Below are 21,526 nucleotides of genomic sequence, written 5' to 3' on the forward strand. Positions count from 1 at the left end.
TAAATTAAAACAACTCTGAGGTATCACCTATAACCTATCAGATTAGCTAATATGACAGGAAAAGAAAATAACAAATGTTGGAGGGGATGTGGAAAAATTGGGACACATGCATTGTAGGTGGATTTGTGAACTAATTCAATCATGCTGGAGAACAATTTGGAACTATGCCCAAAAGGTTATAAAACTGTGCATATCCTTTGACTCAGTGATACCACTACTAGTGATCAAAGAAAAAGGAAAAGGTTCTATATGTACAAAAATAGATTTTACCAGTTCTTTTTGGGGTGGCTAAGAATTGGAAATTGAAGGGATGTCCATCAATTGCGAAATGATTAAACAAATAGTGTTATGCAATTGTGATGAAATATTATTGTGCTATAAGAAATGTAGAGCAGATTGGTTGCAGGAAAACCTGGGAAGACTCACATGAACTGATTCAAAGTGAAGTGAGCAGAGCCAGGAGATCTGCATACTGTGCACAGTAACAGCAATATTGTATAATGATCAACTGTGAATGACTTAGCTATTCTCAGCAATACAACGATGGAAGATAATTCCGAAGGACTTAGGTTGAAAAATGCTGTCATTCCCAGAGAAAAAACTAATGGAGTCTAAAGGTAGATTGAAGCATATTTTTGAAACTTTATTTTCTTATTTTTATTTTTGGTCTGTGTTCTCTTTTGAAACACAACTAATGTGTTTTGCATGACTGTGCATGTATAATTTATATCAAAGTATTTGCCTTCTTAAGGAGGGGAGAGGAGAGGAAGGGAAGAAATTTGGAACTAAAAAATTATTTTTAAAAAATGTTAAAAATTATTTTTACAGGTAATTGAGAAAAATTAAATGAAAATATTCTTTAAAAATTTTTTAATTAAAAATATTTTTTTAACAAGTTTACAAACCCCAGGTTAAAAATGCCCAATATAATTCAATTCTCTCATTTTGTAGATGAAAAACTTTGTTCCCAATATGGGAAAATGACTTATCTAAAGTCATCTGAGTGCTTAAGATAGTTAGAACTAGACCCCAAGTCTCCTGACCCCTCTTCTGATGCCCATCTGGCTCCACATACACCACCCTGCTCCTCAATAGTCTATTGCAGAATCATTGACTTAGGACCCCATCACTCCTCCCCAAGCTTTGGACAGGAGGTCCCACATTTACACAAGGACAAAAAAAATGAGTTTTCTTTTCCTTTTTCTTCTACTTAGAGAGAAGAAAAAAAAGAGATGTTTACTCTCGCCTTTGATGTTCCCTAAAAACACTGTGGCTCCTGCTCAGTGTCCTCCATGGCGCTGACAATTGTTTATTAGTTCTAAAATAGCTGAAATTCATGTCAAACATTCCGCATGTTAGAAAAATGTTTATGAAGTGTTATCATCGTTTATTTAACTGTGCATGTTTGGGAAGCCAGAGTAAAATATAATGGACCACACAGGGCTCCCCCGCATTAGCTCACATGAGGGCCCTTCCTGCTGTGCATGGCACAAGGAAGTGGGAGCTGATGCCAACCTCACCTGGGCCCACAGAGCAGGGAACCCAAACTTTGGCAGAGTACAAGGGGGAGAGTCAGATGGTGCAAAAAAAATGGTGGGAGATCATCATAATACACACCAGCTTAATCATGGCCAATTTTTAGCGGAGAGGACACTGGAATAAGAGTCAGGAGAACTGAGTTTGAGCCCCAGCTCTGCTACTGACTAGCTGTGTGATGGTGGGAAAGTCATCTCTTCTCTCAATTCCTATAAGCCTAGGAAATGGATCCTTATTTCCTGTGTCCATAAAAATGAGGATGATCCTGCCCCAGAGCCCTTCTAGTTCTGTGAGTCTGTCAAGTAATTTAACTTCTTTGTGCCTCAGTTTCCTCATTTGTAAAAATGGAGATTAATAATAGCACTTATATCACAGACTTTTTGTAAAGATCCAGTGGGCTAATATATGTAGATTACTATGTAAAGTTTAAGGCATTATGTAAATGCTTGCTGTTCTATTATTACAATTTTTGTTGCTGTCACTGTCATTACTTCTACTGCAAAAGATTTCTCTTCAAGTATTGGGCCTTCAAATTTAAAACTCCTAGAATCAGCTGGTATGAAGCGATCTGAGGACTCCTAACCATTTGTCAGGCACAAATCCCTGATCTCCTGTCATGAGAATTTGTCTCCCACCTTTGGCCAATAGCATTTTGCTCCGTACTTCTCTTTGCGCAACTCAATGACACTGTGAATTATAGTTATCTGTATTTTCATTGCATGCCCCCTTTAGACTATGAACCTAATAAGGACAGGATCCTGTCTTACTGAATGCTTGTATCTTCCCCAATATCTGGCATAGTGATTTATGCGGAGTAGGCCCTTAAAAATAATTAATTGGATAAATGAATGAATTAATGAATTACTCAGGGTTTCTTTTTTTTCCCAGACTCTATGTGAAAATTACTATTTCCTCCTTGATATAGTGGAGTTAATTAAGACTCAGTATTCTACTCGACTGTGATTGTGACCTTAAGGCCCCAAAAGATGTCCAAAGGGCCTTAACTCTGGCTCCAACCTTTCTCTTTCCTTCCCTGCCTCCAGGTCACAGTTGTACTTCTATTTGCCTTATACCAAGCCTGGCATATATATATGAACCACTATCAATTGCCTATTAGACACTCAATAAATGCTTGCTGATTATTTCCTACAGCATTTATTTTCAGGAGGGAGGAGTTTTTACAGAAACAACAAGAATAAAATTCAGGCAATCAATACCTCCCATCTCTATAACCCTTTAAGGTTTTATAAAACTCTTTCTCACCACAGTCCTCACAGGAAAGTTGGAGAAGTGCTATTATCTCCATTTTATATGAGAAAACTAAGGCTAAAGGCAGAGTGACATGCCCAAGGTCACCAAGCTAGTAATGACCAGAGCCTAGTTCTCCTGTGTCCAAGTGTATTATAGTGCTCTTTCTATTCTAACATGAGGCCTCTCACAAAAAGAGCATCTCAAAGAATTATCCCCAGCAACCCCAGTGCCTCCTAAGCTATCTTCCCCTGCCTTTGGGAATACTATGCTGCAGAGAGACAGTGCAGTCACACTTCCAAAGCAGGAGCAATTTTGCCCCTATGGTTTACCAAGGCTCATCACCTGTTTCCCCTCACCATTTCATCACACCTACTTAATAGGTTTGTTGATAATAGAGAGAAAAGAGCTTTGCAAACTGAAAAAGTAAGGTGTTCCTCATTGCTGAGCAGGTAGTGTGTGAATAGAGGTTTGATTTATCCACTTGTTGAGGTCTTAGCTGTGAAAATAGGGAGGCAAAAGCTTGGCTATCCATTCCTAGAAAAGCCCAGGATTGATGGGGAAGGAGACATCTTTACACTCAAGTGTCAACTCCCAAATATTGTTAATTTCAGAAGTCAGTTGCCTCAAGGAAAACTATTGCTTCTTAAATGGAAAAAAATATTGGATTTGTGAGCCTGAGGACCTATATATTCATATATATATATATATATATTCAGATCCCAGCTCTATCACTCAGTACCTGTAAGTACAACTCTGGGCAAACTATTTCATCTCTTTGGGCCTCAGTTTCCTTGTCTGTAAAATGAAGGATTTGGACTAGACAATCTCTAAGGTCTCTCTCAGTCCTCAGTCTTTGATCCAACAATACTTTATCGTTTACAACATGGGGAAAATAGATTTGTATTTTGTAACTAGCAAACACACACACACACACACACACACACACACACATACAGTTTTTCGATTCTCTGCAGCACAGTGCAGTGGACAGAGCACTCACCTTTAAGTCGGGAGGACCTAGATTTGAATTCTTCTTCAAATACCTAGTAACTTAGTAGTCCTGAGCTAGTCACTTTTATCTTTTTCATCTTCATCTTTCTCATTTATAAAATGGGGATATGAATATATATGTATATATATCTTTTACAGACTTCTTGTGAGAATCAAACAAAATAATGTATGTAAAACATTTTGCAAAACTTAAGGCACTATATAAATGTCATCATTATTAATAGAGCCACAAATTCCTTTCATTCCCCTGTTCCCATCCCCACCCCCTCCTCAATCCCCATGCAAAGCCCTAGGGAACAGCTGAATTATCCTTTCTGTAGAATTTCAGAAAGAGAAAGACTTCAGTTTTATGATTCAAATTGCTTTTTAAAAATCTATTTTATCCACCTTCATAAAAAATTAATTCACCACCACTGTATCAGTTGTTTTTGCTTAACTGTTTTTCTTTGTTACAGGACGGGGTTCAATTCCCAGAGGGGGTGGATATCCAGAAATTACTGTGGTATAAAAACAAGAGACATCAATAAAACTTATTACAAAAAAATTAATTCACCAAGATTAATTTTATTACAGTGAAAACTAAGCGTGTCAGCAGCCAGGGACCACTGACCATTTCCCTCCAGGGAATCCACATGTTACAGTATAGCCTATTAAAGTCCTCATATTCAGCCTAGTGACTTCTAACAGGGGCGTTCTAATGAATGCACATCCCCTATTTCTTTCCAGCATTTCCCTTTAATTTCCCTCTTTAATTTATTCCTATTGCCCTTGTTATAAGATTCTTTGTTGCAGGTAATCCAAGATGATCTATAAAATACAATATAAAAACCTAGCCTACAGTACATTACTGTCTAATAAGGCACGCACAGTAGCTACAAAAGTTCTCCCAGTGAGAGAAGCACTCCATCAGCTTCTCAAGTTAAACAAGAATGGGACTGATTCATGAAGCACACACATCTTTACACCAAGAAACAGAAAACAGTACGTTCAACGGTCTTTTTTTCCAGAGTGGCCATAGTTAACTACCAGAGTGAGAAGGGACATTAGCAATTACCTGCTCCAAAACCCTTATTTTGCACATGTGAAAACTGAAGTAGAAAGAGGAAGTGATTTACCAAAACCCATGTGGTTTTCCCCACAGGTAGTAAATTACAAAGTGAATATAGTGCTTGACAATTGCTAGGTGCTTTCATGCATCCATCCACTCATTCATCTCTACCTCAGACTGGCATTTGGCCATAGGTACTTAGACCTATGCCTCACCTCAGCTGATGACATCAACCATAAAGTCTTCCAGTTCTCTACAGCTGCTACATTTAGCAAAAAGCTTCACTCAGATGCTGTGAGACAAACTCCAAGAGGAGACTGTTCTTCACTCAGAACTCAAGAGTTCACAGAGAGGACTGTCTTAAGGCATCCAAGTTCATTTAAAATGTGCACTCCGCCCCCCACACTCCCATCCAGTATCTTGGGACCAATTCATGACAGATATTTTGTTCTCCCTTCCCATAGCCTCATAATTTCATGGGTTTTTTCCAAGATCATAAAATACTTACTTTTAATATTTTCAACTCTTGTTTCCCATAAAACAAAAATATTAGTAGATCTTAAAGGCACATAGACCATTAATGGAGCTTTATGATGTGCACGTGATCTGTGGTGTATGGACGGTGACTTTTTGACATAGCCTCCTTGTCCACAGGGCATCTATTACAACATCTTATTTTGACACAGTCCTCTCATAAGCCGAATTAAGACATATTTTTATTATCTGTGATGTGCCAATAGACAGCAAAGGCTGAATGCCGCTGAGCAGCTTCTTCAGCTGTGACCTTTTTCCATCACTGGACGCCTCGCTCCCTTCTGCTGCTTCCCGCTCTTTCCCTCCTAAAAACATGGATCAAGTTATCCAGACTGACAGCAATTTACAATTCCCATTAATGGTCATATAAATTCCAGTAGATCAAGGAAACTTGGGTACATTATATTCAGACACAGCTAATAGGTCTGGGAGAGCTGCCATCTCTTGTTTCTCTGTGATGACTGTTTATATCTGCAGTACAAGTAAGCAGTGAAACAACTCTTCAGCTTGCTGGAGGAGCCTGCATGGAGGCCATTAATTGCTTGCTTGACTTGCTATCAGAGGTCTGGAGGGGAAATCAACTTCCTATACTTAGGGAGAATCGGTTTGGCTTCTAATCTTCCAAAGAAAAGAGGGTTGGTTTGGTTTAATGAGCCCTTCTTCCCACATCCAACCTGAGCCTCACAGAGCAACCTTGAGGCACCCATAGGAGAAGACCATGGAGAGGAGCCTTGACCCCTGGGAACAGTTAGAGCCCTAGATTCCAACTTAGGTCTCCTGCCCTGAAAGTTCCATGGCTAAAGATGTAAGTGAGAGAGAAGAGGATGGAAATCATCAGGGGCCAGGGATGTTAACAGAAATTCTCCAGGTGGGGTTTAACTATCCATTGTACACACTTTCCATTTGGAATCCTATACTTACTTTCTCCTGCCTTTGCAGCATGACAGGGCCATTCATCCTCACTGCCCATTGGTATGGCCTTGAAAAATATGAAGTGCTTTTAACATCAGCCTGAGTCAAACAGAATTAAGAAGACAAGTCTGCAAGGAAACATCATGCAAGGTATAAATTATAATAGCAATAACTCAAATTTGTACAATTTATTTTTTTAACTTATAGAATAAATCAAGCATTTCCATAACAGTATAATAAAAAAAGATGATGGCACATTAAACTGAAATTCATTACGTGCATCTAATTATTCCTTCTAAATATACAACAAAGTTATTATGTAAATTTCTGTTTCCTGTTTTTCTTTCTTTCCATCCTCCCTGCCCTAGAAATGGTTACTATTAGACACAAATTGTTATATATGTAAAATTATTCTAAACGTACTTCTATTTACCAGTTCTTTCTCTGAAGGCAGATAACATCTTTCTTCATATGTCCTGTATAGTTAATCTGGGTGTTCATAATAGTCAAAATGACTTATTCACTCAAAGTCATTCTTAAAGCAATATCGCTGTTACTGTATACAATGTTCCCTTGCTTTTGTTCCTTTCTCTCTTCATTATTGTATAACGCTTTAAAGTAAAGCACTTAGCTCACATCAACCATGTGGGGTAGGTTATAGGGTATTATATCCCTATGACTTTACAGATGAGGAAATTGAGGCTCGGAGAAATTCAGACTTGCCCATAGTCACTCAGACAGTAAGTCTTTGAGGCAGAATTCAAATCCAGCTCTTCTGACTCTAAATATTCTATCTCTACTATAATAAGCAACCTTCTCACATAGAAAATTCAAAGTCCAAACAATTCTTGGATCTCCTGTTCTGTACTTCCTTTTAATCAAAGCTAGAATCCATTCAAATATAATGGATCATGAACATACACCTTTTACAGCTCTGAGTAGGAGATGCATTCTTAACCAAACAGGGGATAGAGGTAATTATGAAAGATAAAATAGAAAATTTTATTACATGAAACTGAAAAGCTTCTGTACAAACAAAATGGATGTACCTAGGATAAGAAGGGAATGGGAATGGGAAAGAAATCTTTGTATCAAATGTCTCAGATAAAGTTTTAGTATCGACGTTATACAGACAACAAACTATATGTGTGTGTATGTACAGAAGTATATATACAATGTGTGTATGTATCTATACATGTCTCTGTGTGTATGTAACCAAAAGCCATTCTCCAATACATAATTGGTCAAAGGATATGAATATACAATTCCCAAAAAGACTGCAAACTATTAACAACCACATGAAAGAATACTCCAAAGTTACTAATAATAGGAAAAATGCACATCACAAAACTCTGTTTTAACTTACATCCAGTAAATTAGCAAAAATGACAAAAAAAAAGTAAAGTCAATATTGTCGAGGTTATGGGAAGATAGATACTCTAGAGCATTGTTGGTGGAGTTGTAAGTCAGTATAACCATTTTGGGAAGCAATTTGAAATTATGCAAATAAAGTAACCGAAATGTCATCCTATTGACCCAAAGATTCCAGGCATATACCCCAAGGTATATAGCGAAAAACTGGAAAAGTAGATGCCCCTATATTGGGAAATGGTTAAACAAATTGTGCTACACTAATGTAATAGAATATCACTGTGCCATAAAAAGTGATGAATATGATAAACACAGAGAACTATGAAAAAACTTATACAAACTGATGCAGAGTGAAGTAGTTGTGGTGGTTGTAGTTGTAGTTTGTCCTTCCTTCTCGAAGAGGACTATGACATCAGGGAGATGATGACATGATTTGCAATTGACTTTGATTTGAATGAGGGAGGGCTGTGCAAGGTCACCAGACTCACTTTCTCCCCCAGAGTCATCTGGCTCCAGTGATCAGATATTGATCATGGTGATTAGAGATGACCCAGGACGCAGTAGAAGACCTTGGCCCTTTTAAGCTAAGGTCTTTCCAAGTTTTCACTTTGAATGAGGCAATGCCCATTAAGTGAACAGGCCTCTCTAAAAAGTGAGTCAAGGGATGACCACTTTAATCAAAAAGGAAAAAAAATCAAACTGGGAGGGAAAGACCCTCAGGGTTGCTCACCAAAAGAGAAACAGTTACTATTTACATTCACCCTGAGCCAGGAAAGTAGTAGGCAATGTAACAACGAAGGTATCAATAAAATTTTATTTAAAAAAAATTAAGAAAAAGATGTCTTCAAAAAAAAAAAAATACAAGCTCCTCCAGAGCAGACAGTTTTGCTTTTGTCTTTGTATTTGCAGGACCTAACACAGTGCCTGGCATATAGGTATTTGATAAATTACTTTTACCATAGCCATAGGATAGAGAGATGGAAAAAAAATCTTAAGAGATCATTCAATTCAATTTTCTCATTTGACAGGCAAGAAGATGAAGTCCATAGAGTAGAAATGACTAGCCCAAAGCCACATAATTAATTGATAGAATAATCAAGACTAGCACCCTTAGGCTTTCTGACACTGAAATACTATTGAAAGACACACAGGGAGCTACTTAATATATCCTTATTGATTGATTCCATGTAGAAAGAAAGATCAAAGAGAGATGGAGAGTGGGTGACTGTGGAGGTGAGATTCAGCATTCATCCAACCTCTCACTTCACTCACCTGTAAAATGGGAATGACAGTATTTACCTTTCTCTAGAGGAATTTAGCTAAAGACTAATTAATGGTGCCTGCTCCTGAAAGTTCTTTATAAGGAGATCAGAATCAGTTAGGTCATTACTAATCTCTTTCCAAATTAGTGAGATGAACAGTTCAGCTAGGTACATTGAGGGAAATGGACCAGATCACAACAAAAAATAAACTTCACGCTAAATGGACAGGGCCACATTTATAAAGATATTGCCATCGTCCTTTTGGGTAAAGGTACACTGTTCATTATTCCAATGATAAAATCGGATTTGGAATTAACACGTTTTACCAGTAAATGTTGGAAAGGCAATATGAGGATCAAAGAGAGAGGGAGAGAATAAGCATTTGTATATTGCCTACTATTTGTCAGGCACTGTGATAAGTACTTTTTACAAATATTATCTTATTTGATCCTCACAACAAATATGAGAGGTGGGCACTGTTACTTTTTTCTGTACTTTTACAGATGAGAAAACTGAGGCAGATAGAGATTAATTAGATTAATTATTATATATATATTACATTGTAATATATCATATTATATTGTAATATATATTATTATATATTACACATACTATATTATTATATATAATAATTAATTAGAGATTTATTACCCAGGGTGCCAATGCTAATGAGCCTCTGAGGCTGGATTTAAACCCAGGTCTTTCTGAGTTCAGGCTCACCACTCTTTTCAGAGAAGCTAAGCCCTTTGGAGCAACCTCCACATTTCAGAGGACTCATGAATAAGGCAGGACCTTTCCACAGGGGAGCTGGTTACTCTGCCTCCAGTCTCCCCTTGACCTCTCCCTTCTCTGGGCCACGTATCTGTTTGCACTGGACCCCCTTAACATATGATTCTATCTATCCTGGACTGTTTTCTAATTATTTCATTCCAGCAAACCTTATCCTTCCAGCCAGGAAATGAGCTGGGAAAGCAGAGACTCTTGTCTTCTCTATCTCTTGAATGGCATTAGACCAGAACCTGGCACTCACATCATCTGAGTCCCAGACTTGAAGAATTCCAGAGCTGGAAGAGACATCAGTGACTATTTAGTTCAGCCTCATTCTGCAGATGAGGAAACAGAGGACCAGAGACATGATTTAGTGATAGTTGACCTTTGTGGGGGGCTTTAAAGGTTTGCAAAGCTTATTTAATATATTTTCCCATTTAATCCTCTCAATAGTCCTATAGCAAGGTATTCTAATCCCCATGAGGTGGATGGGTGGGTGGGAGAAAGAAGGGGAAAGGATTTCATTCATAATTTCATTAGTCAGAGAAACTCTCCAGTGGAAACTCCCTTCACCAGTATAGATGAGCAACTCGTTTGTAAGTTTAACTGAGACAGTTGCCTGGGTTGCTGAGAGTTAGTTGACCTGCCCAATAGAATATGGAAGTCTCACCCTCATGCAGTGTAAAAGTCAGAGGCAGATCGTGAATCTCATTCTTCTAAACTCCGCGGTTAGCCTTCTATCCACTTGACCATAGATCCCCATTTTGCAAACATTGAGATAGACTCTCAGAAAGTGACATAGTCACACAGTTAATGGGTTTGAAGAAGCATTCAAATTCAGATTCTTCCTGACTGTCAAATCAATCTTCTTTCCAATATAACACACTGACTTTCAGGTTAAGGAGCAACTTTGGAGGATTTTGCCAAAGAAAACCATTCCAGGCAAACCTTTCAACAGAGAATAACAAGATTATATGTTAGTTTGTTGATCAATGATAATAATAACTAGAATTTATATAGCATTTACAAATATTGCTTCATTTTCTTCTCACATCAATGTTGGGAGGTAAGTGTTATTATTATCCCAATTTTACAGATGAAGAAACCGAGGCAGACAGAGGAGGTTGAGTGATTTACCCAAAGACATACAACTAACTAATAGGTATTTGAGGCTGGATTTGAACTCAAGTCTTTCTAACTCGGGATTTGGTGTTCTACCCACCATGCCAAATAGCTGCCTGTTTGACAAGCTAGTCACTTGATTTTCTGATGAACAAGGCAACAGAGGCCATTTCTGAGCATTTAGCTTGGGGGCACAGAATTCACACATACATTGCTGGATCAACCAGTGTCATTGAAAATTAGAGTACCCAAGCTTAGGAGATGCTCCTAGGATAAACCTCAAACTCAGATGGGCCAAGTCCCCTCTGTGAACCACCAAGCATATCCTCATTGGACATCAATACCAGTTTTGTGTAGTCCAGTGGAGAGAGGGCTGTGCCTAGAATCAGAAAGACGAATTCACATCTAGCCTTGGACAAGTCATTTCACCTTTACCTCAGTTTCATTATCTGTCAAATAGGGATAATAATAGCATTAATCTCACAGCGTCGTTGCAAGAATGAAATGAAATGTTTGTAGGAGTACTTAGCATGGTGCCCAGCATGTAATAAGTCATGTACAAATGTTTTAAATTCTTTAAACCTCAACGTGCCTCTCTTTCCTTCACTGCAAAATTAGGATGATAATAATAGCACTAGTTACCTCCCAGAATTGCTATGAGGATCAGATGAGATATTTGTAAAATACTTGCCTGATACATACTAGGGACTTTGAACACATTAATTTAATTCCCAGGAAAGAAATTTTGTCTCCAAAGTTAAAAACTTGGGGAATCCAGATAAAGATTCCTCTGGCCACAGTGGGAAGGAGAGGAAGTAACAGGGCTCCAGGTTTCCAGACTTTCCTTTCCCTCCCTCTAGGTTTATCATCCCACAGTTGGCTACAAGGACACAATCACACTTATTGAATGAATAACAACTGCCTGACATGAGCAAGGTGTCTCTCTATTTTCCCACTGACTCCTCACTGTTCAAAGATGTCAAAAAAAAAAAAAAAAGCTCCCAGTAAAATTTTGTTTGATTTTATCTCATTTGGGCAAATGAAGCTGCAGACTATTCTTTCTTTCCTTCTTTTTTTAGAAACTTCCTTCCCTCCGGCATCTACAGGGCCTTTGCTTACCCCTATAGTTAGCAAAATGCTAGGGTCAGCCCAGCTGTAATTGGATTATGATACAAATAAACCTGACAAAGTCATCAGAGGCTGATTGGAGAAACAGAAAGCCCTCTTTGCCCCTTTCAGAAAGTCAGGAATCCATTGGTTAGCCCCTGTATGAATAAAGCTTAAATTCCAAAGCAAAATGCCTGGAGTTGCCAGGCTTCATTCAGTGAGAAGGGGATACAGGGCAAACTAAAAACTTACTCCTTATTAAATTTTGCTAACACCTCCCTTCTCTGCAAAATTAGAGAGTTGTACTAGATGACCTCTACAGTTCCAGCCCTTAATCCCATGCCTCAAATCTTTGAGTGCCTACTATGTGCTCACAGTAGCTAGAAAAATGCCTAATGTACAGTCAATGCTTTAAGAAAGCAATCTGTCAAAGGTCACAGGCAGCCTCCACCAGAAGGAATCTATAGTATAGAACGTGCCCTCAACAAACCAGTCCCTGTAGCTAAAATATTCAGGGTTAGTCCCAACTGCTCCCTACCTCCTCCTTCCTAAATCCCCCCAAGGTTAATCCCATAACAATCCTCCCATTGTCAGAGAGAGCATTTGTTGCCCACCTATTTTGTCTTTCTCACCCTTTCCCCAGCTCTGAGTTTCTCAAGTCCCAAAGTAACCAGAAGTCAGAGTGAAGGATGGGTCAGGGCAAGGGGAAAGAAGAGGCCAGCCCATTTCTCAGAAAGGGCTATGAGGAGAGGTAGGTAGCGTTCAGCTCTCTCAGGTAAGAAGACAAACCAGGTGGAATCTGACTCTAGCTTCAGGACAAGAACCGTTTTTAGTTCTACCAGTCAACCCCCAACCTTATATCCCATACACCGCTCCTCTGATTTGAGAAAGGTGAATCCCCAAGACAAGAAAAGAAAAAGTACCTTCTTCCCCTTTGTAGGAGACTATGGGAATTTAACATTGCAAGCGCAGTAGTATTTAGTTTTGCCGAGCTGCTTTTTTAATTTCTTCTTTCTATTCTTTATTATTGGGGATGACGCTGGGTAGACAAAGGGAAAGGAACAGAGCCTGACATGTAGCTAAATGTGCAGTAGCGGCTATAGCACTGACGGCTTTCAGGAAGACTTGAGTTCAAATTCTCCCTCAGAAACTAACTAGCTGTGTGATGTTGGGCAAGTCACTAAACCTCTCTGTGCCTAAAAGATGGAGGTGGATTTAACCTCTGAGGTCCTTTCTAAATCTAAATCTCTATGATCTAGTAAGAAAAATTCAATAAAAATTTTATTTTGTGTGTGTATGAGTGTGTGTGTGTGTGTGTATAAATCTACACTGCTTGCTCAGTGCACATGATCTGTTCCTCCCCCCAGTGACTAGGATGTGAGCTCCCTTAGGATAGATATTTCCTTTACGTCTCTGTAAATCCAGCATTTGGGATAGTACCTTGAACACGGTAGGCAGTTAGTAAACGGGTATTAAAATGAATTGTCCAATTTTACACTGTAATGGGGCACCTTTTAGAAGTATCTTTATGGGTTTTCATGCCGGTTTATACCTAGCTGGTTGATTTATAGTGGATTTATTTAATAAGGAAAGTCTGTCTCTTCCAGGAAGGCTTCTTGATCACTCCATCCAGAAATTAGTTCTTCCTCTTCCAAACTCCTTCAGCACTCAACAGTCTGTAAGGTCAACATACGGCATTTACAACTGAGTAGGACAGAAAAGACAAGACACAAACAATGAATCACACAAGGCAGAAATTGCAAAGATCCCTGAGGTCAGAGGCCCTTGTATCTCCCACATAACCTAGTATAGATTTGTCAAATTAATGTCAGAGGACATGAGGTTAATGTCACAAGGGACAGTTCCTATAATTCCCTTCAGTACCTCCATCAAAGATACTGTCCAAGGTTGAGGGATGGTCCAAAGAGCAAAAAATCTTTTGATCCAGTGGGATGGAAATTGGACCTGTGTTTTCATTTGTGTAGGGAATTTCTAAGTGATGAATAAGCCCCACCTCTACCAGTCCAGGGGAGTCAGTACCTCTTCAGCAACTTAAAGACTTAGAAGACTGCCTAGAACACTGAACAGTTAAATGACTTACTGAGGGTGACATAGACAAGTGGAACTTGAACCCAGGTCTTGAGGCCAACTCTCCATCTACTATGTTATGCTGCCTCTCACTGATTCTGTGGGATGGAAACAATTTCTTATCTACTTGGTCTTCTATAAGAACCCAAGAAACCATGGAAAGGAACAAAGTAGAGCCATTGGGAAAGAATAAGAAAGTACCTTGGAAGTTTCCCCCAAAACAAGGAAGAAAAACAAATAATGGCTCACAGAGAGGAAAAGGGTTCTCAAAAAGTCATATGGGCCAACATTACCCAGGTTTTATCAATAAACTTGATTGTTGTTTTGTATTTCTTCCCCATGTTTATACATAAATAATGATAAAACACTCTCATAACTTAAGTTTTCCCTTCTGTAAAATGGGTATAACTGGTTGAAATACAAAGAAACTTAGAAAACAACTTCAGCAGTTAAATTAGGTGATAAGGGTCAAGTGTTAAAGAAAATAACTTCCTTCAGTCTCTGAGTGAATAATAAACACTAGAAAAATCTGCACTGTTCTCTTTCATACAGACTTTTTAAAAAGTGGTGTGACAGAGAAGAGGACACTTCTGGGCCATGTCTGCCAGTCACCCCTCTTAAATATATTGATTTCAGCTTGAGGCCCCTGGAACTGGCCCCTCTTCTCAATCTGTGGACTAAGAAATCAACCCTCACTGACATTCAATGAATTTAGATTTTTTTAAGTGTTTTTTGCAGTAAACTGAAGACTGATAAATTGATTTTCACTATAACAAAAATTCCTGAAGACTCACAGTCCCAAACAAGATAAACTTTTTACTGCTGTTTGGAATGTATATTTTTATTTCCAGACTTTTTCTCCACTAAGGCCAGAGGGAAGATGCATTATGTGCCATTTTAGGAATCAATGGGATGGTGAGGGGGGGTAGTGTAGCTGTGTGTGTGTGTGTGTGTGTGTGTGTGTGTGTGTGTGTGTTTTGTTCTGTAGGGATGCTGAGAGAGGAATCTCCAAATGTTGATGCCAATATATAATAAGTCATAAAATGAATGATCTTTCTTGATTCAACAATTCTATTTCTAGGATTCTGTGATATCTTTGACAAAATAGATTATGAAAATATATAAAGGATCTCAAATACTCAAATGTATCTATAATCATCAATGTAAATGTTCCCTCTAATGACAAAGATGAGAATCTATTCATGTCTGCCCATCCTGTATGGTCTTTATCTATATCCTCCTACAGGTTGCCAAAGGAAGTCTACTCAAGGGATTTCCTCAATTTCTCTTTATATTAGGGGCATACTGTTGAGCTATCCATCCCTCTTTCTTTTCACAAGGCCAGTCTTTTCTTCCATGATACCTTTACACTAGTTCACTTTTTAATTTTTAATTTTTTTAAGACTGTTGTGTTCCATAATTTAATACATTCAGGCATCATTCTGGTCCATTGAGTTATCTTAGAATCCTTACTCTGTTACCCAATTAATAATATCTGACCCCCTCCCACCACCCCACACTGCTTTCCAGTTTCATGGCTTTCAAAACTACCCATGTCCTCATCCAAGTCTTCCTAAGTTTTTTTGAAACCACCCTCTTCATCATTTCTTAAAGCACAATAGTATTCCAACATATTGTGATCTCAAAAAGAACTACAAATATTTTGTACATCCTTAGTTAGAATTTTCTTTCCTTAAGATCAATCCCCACCTTAATCTACCCTCTCTCTAATTTCTCCCACTCCCTTCCCCCCTTTCCTTTCTATTTCCCTGTTGAGTGAAGTGAATTTCTATATCCAACTCTGTGTGTGTGTTCTTCCTTAGTTTAACTAGTTCAGATGAGAGTGAGGTTCATTGGATACATGTCTACTTATGTATCTTGATAATGTGATATACTTTTCCCTAACCTTCTCTTCCCTTCCCCCAATAGTGTATGTTTCTTCCCATTCTTTTCTTAAGCTTCTCAAAAGATAACAAAACTACCCTCAAGTCTTGTCAAACTTGACTTCCCTTATGATCTTAGACAATACTAAAGTTCAGATGGAGCTATGCATTTGTTCTCCATATTAGAATATAAACAGTTCATCATTATTTGGTCCTTTATCATTGTTATTCATGTTTATATTTTTATTTTCTCTTAACTCCTGTATTTGAATTTCAGAGTTTCTACACAGCTCTCATCTTTTCACTAGGAATGCTTAAAAGTCCTCTAATTCATTAAAGATCCATTTTTCCCCCTTTAGGATTATGCTGTTTTGCTAGATAAGTTATTCTTAGATGTAAGCCTATATCTTTTGCCTTCTGGATTATTATATTCCAAACTCTTTGCTACTTTATAATTGTTGTTGTTGTTGAGTTTTTTCAGTCATGTCTGACTCTTTTTGATCCCATTTAGGGTTTTCTTGGCAAAGATACTAAAGTGGTTTGCCATTTCCTTCTCCAACTCATTTTACAGCTGAGGAAACTGAGGTAAACATGATTAAGCGACTTGCCCAGAGTCACACAGTAAGTGTCTGAGGCAAGATTTGAACTCAGGAAGATCCTGACTCCAAGCCCCGCACTCTTTCCCCTGTGCCACCTAACTGCTCTCCTACTTTATAATGGTGGCTGTTAAATTGTGTGTAGTCCTAATTGGAATTCCTTGATACTTGGTACTTTTTTCTAAATGCTTACAGTATTTTTTTCTTCAACCTGGAAGTTCTGGATTTTGACTATAATGTTCCTAGGAGTTTTCACATGGGAGTTTCTTTCAGTAGGCAATTGATCATTTGCTTCTATTTCTACTTTACCCTATGGTTCAGTGAGATCTGGGAAGCTTTCTTTCAATTGTTCTTGAAATATAATTTCTAGCCTCTTTTTTTGGTCATGGAATTCAGATAATCCAATGATTCTTAAAATTTTTTCTCCATGATCTGTTTTCTATTAGTTATTTTTGCTATGAGAAACATTACCTTTTCTTCTTTTTTTAGTCTTTTGACTTTGTTTTAATATTTCTATTTAATAATTAATTAAATATATTAATTAATAATTAATATAGGCCTGATGAAGTCATTGGATTCTATTTGGTCTATTTTCATTTTTACAGAGGACATTGCTTGGGTAACATTTTGCATTTCTTGTGCCAAACCATTTATTCTCCTATTTCTTTCTTCTATAATTCTTATTTCTTTTTCATTTTTCCCTCTAATACTCATTTTATTTATAAAAACATTTCAACTCTTTTTTAAACTCATTCTAGGAATTCTAGTTGAATTTTTGTAGAGTCTAGTTCTATTTTTCATTGAGGCATTGCTTGTAGCTGTTTTAATGTCATTCTTTTCTTCTGGATTGGTGTCTTGAGCATCCCTATCACCATAAAAGCTTTTTTATGGCAAGATTTTTTTCATTTCTTTGTTCATTCTTACAATCCACTTCCTGACTTCAAACTTGATGTTAAGGTTAGACTCTACATCCTTTTGGAGAGAAAGTCTAGTTTGATCCTGAAGAGGAAAGAGCACCAGACATGTAGTCAGGTGAGACCTGAGTTCAAATCCAGCCTCAGATATGCTTACTATGTATTCCTGGGAAGTTACTTAGTCACTAGCTGCCTTGGTTTCCTCAACTACAAAATGAGGATAATAAAAGCACCTATCTTCCAAAGTTGTTATGAGGATCAAATGAGATAATATTTATAAAAAGCACCTAACACAGTATCTGGCATATAGTAGGCACCATAAAAAAGTTTATTCCCTTCTTTATTGCCATTCTCTTGCTGTTGAATATTCTGCTATTCCAGGCCCTCTAGCTCAGGTCTGGGACCTGCAAGTTTTTGTTCTTCCCAAGTGGTTTGATTTAAGCAAAGTCTGATCATTGGCCCAATCCACAGGTCCCCAGACTAGGTTTGGATTTGAGCTACAGTAGATGGCTACTAGATTAAGCCAGATATGAAACTGCTGGCTCAGTGACAGAACAGCAGGCTCCCTTCTAGTCTGGGATTCCAGCCCAAATTATTCCTCGCCAATTGTCAGACTTTGCTAGAAGCTGAAATTGAGACTCTCTTAAATTCCAAGGATCTTTACTCTACTGCTGGTTGCTTCCTTCTGAGCTTGTTCTCTCCATACATGGCCTAGGACCTTTCTCCAGAATGTTACCTCTAGATGAAGGTACCCTTCTCAGTCCTCCCTGAATCTATGAACAGAAACTGGGAAAAGGGTAAAAAAAGATGCCACTTAGTACATGTTCCCATCCTAATACCTTGCTTGGATCTGAGGTCTCCTCTTGCCCTACTACTCTCTCTTGCACTGGAGTGGTCCAGACACACTCCTGGCCAAATCCCTTCCCTAGTGTCTATAGACTTCTCTGTCTGTCTGTGTTGAACTGGCCTGGAAAAATTACAGAGTCACTGTGACTTTCTCTTGGATTGCCCCCATCAGGATTCAGTCTGATGTTTTTTCCAGACTAATTTGCTTATTCATTGATTTTTCAAAAAGCCACCTCATCCAGCCCTTGGCACAAGAACTACATGATTGATGATGCAGCTGCCTTGTCTCCCCCATTCAATTCCAAAATCCTTGAGGGCAGGAAATGTACATTACTGTATCCTCTGGATACATAAACACACATATATACATCTATGTATGGTGTATGCATATATATATACATGTGTATACATGTGTGTATATATGTAAATGTGTGTATGTCCCCTGGAGAATTCAGTAAGACCCTTACACAAAGTAAACACCCTATAAATATTTATTAAAGATAAACTGAAGTACTACATTGGGTAAATGTATGCTTGCAGAACTCCACAGACTTAGAGAATTTCAAAGTTGGAAGGGACCTCAAAGGCTATCTGGTTCAACCTTTTGTCCTCTCTACTGCAAACACACAGAGAGACACACCCCTAACTCCACACTACAACATATCCAACAAGTGATCATTCACCTTTCAGTGAAAATCTCAAGTAAGGGGGATCTCATGAAATCCTGAGATGATCCATTTCACTTTGCAGTAGTTCTGTTATAAAGTCTTTCTTCACAGAAAGCCCAAATTTGGCTCTTCATAACTTTACCTTTGGTTCCTAATTCTGACCTCTAGGGCCAAGCTGAATAAGTCTAACCAAGCCCTCTTCCACATAACAGATTTTCAAATGCTTGAAGGAAGTTATTTCCCTGCTGAACCTTCTCTACTCCTGTCTAAACATTCTCACATCTTTTAATCAATTGTCCTGTGTGCTGGAGTCAAGATCCATCAATAGCATGGTTAACCTCCTCCTCTGGACTCTCTCCAGCTTATCAAACAACTTATGGAACTGCCAATAGAAACAGACTCAAGCAGGGTTTCTATGACAGATTTATTAATGAAGAAAATTAAAGGCATTTGGGAAACTTGCCTCCCCTTTAGGTAATGCACTGAAGGATAACCATAGGCTCACAAAATGTCCTCAGTGCCCTTGTCAGGGGTGGGCTTTAAGGTTAGAAGGACCATAGTGCAGATCTATGAGTCATTTCTGAGAAACGTCCTATGTAGCTTTAGGATTGAATGAAGAATTGAGCCACCTGGAAGGCGACTGATAGTGATGATAATGGTTATAATGATGATAATGGTGATGATAGCTAACATTTATCTAGCTCTTTAACGTTTATGAAGTGCTTTAAATATATTACCTCATTTGAATTGGTACAGCTTCTACTAAGTGTTCAGTTCACCAAGAAAAGGTAAAGTAAATAATAAGAGGAATCTACATTAGCAGCAGTCCAGCCCCTTGGTATAAATAGAAAGAGCATTCCATCTGGAATCAGAAGTCCTGGATCCAAATCCAGACTCTGTTACTTTATGATTGTGTGACCTTCAGCAAGTCACTTCCCCCTGGGTCTCTGCATACTCATCCATAAAATGCTGGACTAGATGATTTCTAAGACTCCCTCCCACTCTATAATCTTATAAGGTTTTAACCTTGACAAAAAAGAGGAGGAGCGTATATGTGGGCAAAGATAGAAACTATCCACACCAGTTATGTTTCCTCCCTCATCCTCTGGAAAGTTCCTTCAGAAAAATTAAGTAACATTGTTTCTAGAAGAGAGAGAAACATCCCTGTTCTTGCTCTCCAAGGAAAAATGAACTGCTTCTGAAGTTGCATAGAGTCTAGTGCCCATGGTATTCATTGAGCAAATCTCTGGGTGCACTCGGTGCCTCCATATACCTTGGGATAGAGAGAAATGTGAAAGAATTCATCAGAAAAGGGGCCCATTTTCTAGATATAACCTCTTAAGACACAACTACAATAATCAGTCAGCAAACATTCATTAAGACTTACTATGTTCCAAGCACTGAAAGGTAAAAATAGTCCTGATCTCAAGGAGCTTACATTCTAATGGGGAAGGCAACATGTAAATAATTAGTTACATGCAAGATGCATAAAGTAGATATACAGAGATCTTAGTGTGGAAAACTTTATTTGTTGGGGAGAAGAGAGGGAAGGGTTGGGATGGAGAAAATGGAGGAAGGAGAGAGGAAAAAGTATGAGGAGAGGGGTGAACCTGGAAAGACTCTAGAGGCCTTGCTGGAAAGAAACCAGGGAATCTAAGAGGTAGAGCTATGAAAACATAGCACTTCAGGTATGGAGTACAACAGATTACAAAGGAAGTGAGATGGAAAATAGCACCATTAAGACTAGATTGTAGAGTGCATGGATGGGGAGCAAAATGTTAAGAGAATTAGAAAGGTAAGAAAGGAATAGTTTGTAAAGAACTTTAAATGCCAAACAGAGGAACTTATATTTGATCCTGGAGACAGTAGGGAATCACTGAAGTTTATTGATTTAGGGGGTGGGGATGGGGCAGTGACATTAGCAGACCTAAACTTTAGAAAAATAAGATTGGCAGCTGTCTGGAAGACTGATGGGAATCGGAAGAGACTTGAGGTTGGGAGACCAATCAATAAACTATTATCATAGTGCAGGTGAGGGGTGATAAGGGCCTGACCTAGGATAATGGCTATATGAGGGGAGTGAAAGAGATATATACAATAGATCCTGTGAAAGTAGAAATACAAAATTTGGCAACTGATTAGATATGGGGGGTGAGAGAACGATGAGTGAGAATGACACAAAACTGTGAATCTAGGAGGATAGTAGTGACCTCAACAATAACAAAGAAGCTCAGAAGAGAGGTGAGTCTATATGTTGGGGGAAGGGGTAGGTAAGATAATGAATCCTTTGTGGGTCATGATGAGCCAGAGAAACCTATAAGATATCCACTTAAAGCAACCAATATATTCAAAATGACTATATATCACCATTTGATGATATACTATTGGTGTTCAAGAGAAAGATTAGGCCACATATTCAGAAACAAGGGTCATGTGTATAGAGATGATCATTTAATCCACAGGAGCTAAGGAGATCATCAAGTGAAATGGCATAAAGAGAAAAGAGAAGTGGGACCAGGCTAGAGCCTTGGGAAACACCTACAGTTAGGGAGTCTGACATGGATGAAAATCCAGCAAAGAAACATGAGAAAGATATAGGAAAAAAGCCA

The 21,526-nt window shown here is 38.4% G+C and overlaps 1 long non-coding RNA gene across 1 annotated transcript; it reads right to left on the bottom strand.

Moving 5' to 3' along the window:
- Positions 1–4,342: 4,342 nt before the first annotated feature.
- Positions 4,343–10,641, bottom strand: LOC140519868 (uncharacterized). Its single transcript, XR_011972310.1, has 3 exons — positions 10,364–10,641; positions 6,302–6,420; positions 4,343–5,685 (listed from the first exon to the last, which is right to left on the bottom strand). It is a non-coding gene; the product is annotated as an uncharacterized lncRNA (long non-coding RNA).
- Positions 10,642–21,526: the final 10,885 nt, after the last annotated feature.

Source organism: Notamacropus eugenii, chromosome 1 (genome assembly GCF_028372415.1).
Source record: "Notamacropus eugenii isolate mMacEug1 chromosome 1, mMacEug1.pri_v2, whole genome shotgun sequence".
Taxonomy (NCBI): domain Eukaryota; kingdom Metazoa; phylum Chordata; class Mammalia; order Diprotodontia; family Macropodidae; genus Notamacropus; species Notamacropus eugenii.